Source organism: Anopheles marshallii, assembly GCF_943734725.1.
Source record: "Anopheles marshallii chromosome X unlocalized genomic scaffold, idAnoMarsDA_429_01 X_unloc_125, whole genome shotgun sequence".
Classification (NCBI taxonomy): Eukaryota; Metazoa; Arthropoda; class Insecta; order Diptera; family Culicidae; genus Anopheles; species Anopheles marshallii.
The window spans coordinates 7501-12500 of NW_026525697.1; the positions used below are offsets into that span (position 1 = coordinate 7501).

The following is a 5000-nucleotide window of genomic DNA, read 5'->3' on the forward strand; positions in this document are numbered from 1 at the left end:
AAGCGGCCTCATGCACCACAACCCTTGTATCTTAAGCTTATCTCTAAGCTTTTTTGCGTTCAATGCTCAACGTTAAGCTATCCCTTCGCTTAGAACCTCGCTCTACATTTTGCCTTTGGACTTCTCGAAGCTCAACTTGTGAGCAGTTCCATGCACCACTATAGGTATCTCTTAGCTTAGTTCTAGCCATGTGCGTTCAAAGCTCAACGTTAAGCGGCCTCATGCACCACAACCCTTGTATCTTAAGCTTATCTCTAAGCTTTTTTGCGTTCAATGCTCAACGTTAAGCTATCCCTTCGCTTAGAACCTCGCTCTACATTTTGCCTTTGGACTTCTCGAAGCTCAACTTGTGAGCAGTTCCATGCACCACTATAGGTATCTCTTAGCTTAGTTCTAGCCATGTGCGTTCAAAGCTCAACGTTAAGCGGCCTCATGCACCACAACCCTTGTATCTTAAGCTTATCTCTAAGCTTTTTTGCGTTCAATGCTCAACGTTAAGCTATCCCTTCGCTTAGAACCTCGCTCTATATTCAACTTTCAGATACCTCAAAGCTCAACTTATGTGGTCTGCTATTGCTCTTGAACGGGTACAATATCTGACAGAGGGGGGTTTTTGGCCCAAATTATGCATTATTAGTTTAACCTCCGTCGCAGAACCACATTTGACCAGGTCGAGAAAAAAATTTTTTCGTGACGACCTGGTCCCCCATAGTAGGGAATGAACATGACATCTTAACCATATTTGACCATTTTCAAATTTCTCGTCGCGGAATCATGACTTTACTAGTAAAATTTGTTCCGGGTAGGGACCTCCCATACAAAATTTTCATCGCTCCAAAAGTGATTTCGTTTCACTTTTCAACATTTACAAGGTCCATAAATCATGTTTTGAGACGATATGGAAAAAAAAATTTTTTGCCCGTCTCGACCAACTCGACCGATGGTGACCACAGCAGGGTGCTCCATACAAATTTTCCTTATGTGGAATTTTCAGTGTAAAATAAGGTTTCTCCAATCGATCGCGGGTTTCACTTTTCATCATTTGCTAGGTCTAACTATGATGTTTTGAGTGGTCCCGCAAAAATTTTTTCTCTTGGCCAGTCGACCCTTTCGTCCATGTCGGTGTGTTCTGCAGTAGGGTGCTCCATACAAATTTTCCTTATGTGGAATTTTTCAGTGTAAAATAAGGTTTCTCCAATCGATCGCGGGTTTCACTTTTCATCATTTGCTAGGTCTAACTATGATGTTTTGAGTGGTCCCGCAAAAATTTTTTCTTGGACCGGGCCTTCCTTCCCGGCCCTGTCGGTGTGCTCTGCAGTAGGGTGCTCCATACAAATTTTCCTTATGTGGAATTTTTCAGTGTAAAATAAGGTTTCTCCAATCGATCGCGGGTTTCACTTTTCATCATTTGCTAGGTCTAACTATGATGTTTTGAGTGGTCCCGCAAAAATTTTTTCTTGGACCGGGCCTTCCTTCCCGGCCCTGTCGGTGTGTTCTGCAGTAGGGTGCTCCATACAAATTTTCCTTATGTGGAATTTTTCAGTGTAAAATAAGGTTTCTCCAATCGATCGCGGGTTTCACTTTTCATCATTTGCTAGGTCTAACTATGATGTTTTGAGTGGTCCCGCAAAAATTTTTTCTCTTGGCCAGTCGACCCTTTCGTCCATGTCGGTGTGCTCTGCAGTAGGGTGCTCCAACCAAGTTTTCCTAATGAAAGTTTTTCGTGGTTTCGTGTGAGTTAAAAACTCCGGAACTTGGCTTATTTTCACCATAATTTCCACATATGGTGACCAACTCAATAAACGTTTTGTGCGTATCCTATGGACAGTTTTTCGCGTTCAACTTGGTGAACTAGGGTTGTTTTCCCGAAGGGTAGAAAAATCTGGACTTAGCCAAATTTTGAAATCTCCAACCAATCTTGGCCTGTTAGATTATCTTGGTTGGGTTGCTATGGGCTGCTACGGCCTACTTGATAGGCAATGTTTCAACTCTTGGAAGCTTTCGTGGTTGTTTAGAACTGTCCATGGCCTTCTTGATAGAAATGGCTTATGGTGGCCATGGACTTAGCAACATTTTGAGATCCAATCTTGGCCTGTTAGAGTATCTTGGTTGGTTTGCTATGGGCTGGTACGGCCTACTTGATAGGCAATGTTTCAACTCTTGGAAGCTTTCGTGGTTGCTAAGCACTGTCCATGGCCTTCTTGATAGAAATGGCTTATGGTGGCCATGGACTTAGCAACATTTTGAGATCCAATCTTGGCCTGTTAGAGTATCTTGGTTGGTTTGCTATGGGCTGGTACGGCCTACTTGATAGGCAATGTTTCAACTCTTGGAAGCTTTCGTGGTTGCTAAGCACTGTCCATGGCCTTCTTGATAGAAATGGCTTATGGTGGCCATGGACTTAGCCAAATTTTGAAGTCTCCAACCAATCTTGGCCTGTTAGAGTATCTTGGTTGGGTTGCTATGGGCTGCTACGGCCTACTTGATAGGCAATGTTTCAACTCTTGGAAGCTTTCGTGGTTGCTAAGCACTGTCCATGGCCTTCTTGATAGAAATGGCTTATGGTGGCCATGGACTTAGCCAAATTTTGAAGTCTCCAACCAATCTTGGCCTGTTAGAGTATCTTGGTTGGGTTGCTATGGGCTGCTACGGCCTACTTGATAGGCAATGTTTCAACTCTTGGAAGCTTTCGTGGTTGCTAAGCACTGTCCATGGCCTTCTTGATAGAAATGGCTTATGGTGGCCATGGACTTAGCCAAATTTTGAAGTCTCCAACCAATCTTGGCCTGTTAGATTATCTTGGTTGGTTTGCTATGGGCTGGTACGGCCTACTTGATAGGCAATGTTTCAACTCTTGGAAGCTTTCGTGGTTGCTTAGGATAAAAACCCCGACGAGAAAGGTTTCCCGGACTTATAAAAATAACCGATTAGCCCCAAGGACACATCTTCCTTGAAAGGCTAATCATGCACCACACACCACACCACCCATAGGCTTGCAAGCAGCACTCTTGTCGAGTGCAGCAAGCCTATGCTCACATCAACTACCGTACACGTACCACCATAGGCTTGCAAGCAGCACTCTTGTCGAGTGCAGCAAGCCTATGCTCATCAACTACCATACGTACCACCACAGCCTTGCAAGCAGCACTCTTGTCGAGTGCAGCAAGCCTATACTCCACGAACTAACCACTTCACCACCAAGCATGGGTCGCCTGAGAGGATCGATGCGAACGCATCTCTACAACTCGCAGCTCCCAGCCTGTAGTCCCGTCGTTTGCGGGCGGTCGAAGGTGTCGAAACTAGTTGTATCCACGGTCGACGGGAGCACAGCCACCAGGGTTCCCTGTGATAAGGTACTTCCACGTGCAGCGTGCACCCGCCCGTTGCGGCTCAGTCTAGTGCTATAGCGGGGATGAGACGGCAGTGTGCACGGGGCAGCACCGACGGATCTCAGAGGGTTGTTAAGCCCGCTAGCTTCCGATCACCTAATGGGTTTATGATGCGCTATCAGCTCGGATTGGATACGACCTTAGAGGCGTTCAGGCATAATCCAGCGGACGTAGCGTCATACCAAAGTCCGGTCGAACTAGTATTGAGCCAGTGGTCCGTACCTGTGGTTCCTCTCGTACTGCACAGGAATTCCGTTAAGATAGCAGCATACAGCACACACCAGTAGGGTAAAACTAACCTGTCTCACGACGGTCTAAACCCAGCTCACGTTCCCTTGAAAGGGTGAACAATCCTACGCTTGGTGAATTTTGCTTCACAATGATAGGAAGAGCCGACATCGAAGGATCAATAAGCCACGTCGCTATGAACGCTTGGCGGCCACAAGCCAGTTATCCCTGTATCCCTGTGAGTGACATTCGAGCAGTCGAGCTGTTTGGACATGGCGTGTTTTGCTCCGCAGTGAGAAGGAAAATATTGGTGCAAAAATCGTTTGGAGAGACTGGATTTTAGTTATAATCCGTTGTTAAGTGTACGTTTTAAGGGAATCGAGTGAAAACCGCGTGAAAATCGGTGCGATAATACGGAAAATAAGTAAAAAACATTCCCCATACATTTTGTATGGGGAACTATTTCCGCTATAAAAACGGGCAAAATAGACCTTTTTCGGTGGGGTTTTCGGTGAAAAAGCGAGATTGGACGCCATTTAAGCGATTAAGAGTGATAGACAGTGTTTGCCGGTGAAATTCGGCCCGAAATACGGAGTGGCAAATTTGCGCAAAGAAATACAACAACAACAACAACAACAGTGTGTGTGTATCGTGAGTTTGCGTAAAAATCCGGTCCAATCGGGCCGGAAGTGGACGGAAACGGTAGTTTTTGTGCCCGTGATCGTGCTAACGCAAAAAACCGGACGGAAATCGGACGAAAATTGACGAAAAACAACGTGGCAAAAAAGTGCAAGGGGTGCTACCGCCGGAGCACGTGGTTTCGAGCAACGGTATTTATTAGAAAATCGTTAATAACTTTGCGAGTTTTTATCGGATTCGTGTGCGGTTTTCACCGTTGTGATTGTTTTAACCTGTTTAACAAGATCCAAGCGAAAAAACAGTGAAAAACGCGAAAAATTTTTTTTTGACATTTTTTGGTGACACCCGAGTGACACACATGACCCCGCTGACGAATTTTCGAAGGTGAGCAGTCCCCCGCTGACAAATTTTCAAATTGACGGTTTTTGCTCGAAAAACTGCTCGAAACTCAAAAAGACGCAGAAAATTCTGGGAAGCTGGGGGGGTCATCGACAGCTCGAATCTGCTCGATTCGGACAGTTTTTATCGAGCTCGAAACTGCTCGAAACTGCTCGAATTTCCGACTTTTACTGGAAATCGCGTGAAAAAAAATCGGGAACGACTGGGGAAAATACGGGAAGGCGTCTGCAAGCAGGGAAATACCCCCCCCTGACCACTAAGGCCTGCATGGGTCTCTAAAATGGCGACAACTCGAACATCGCGCCTAAGGGCGGAATCGACGGAGGAAAGGCCGGGGCGGTCTCT

General features: G+C 45.8%; 1 pseudogene; it reads right to left on the reverse strand.

The window, feature by feature from the left end:
- Positions 1-3189: 3189 nt before the first annotated feature.
- LOC128716885 (large subunit ribosomal RNA) overlaps positions 3190-5000 on the reverse strand; it is a 7169-nt pseudogene continuing 5358 nt past the window's right edge.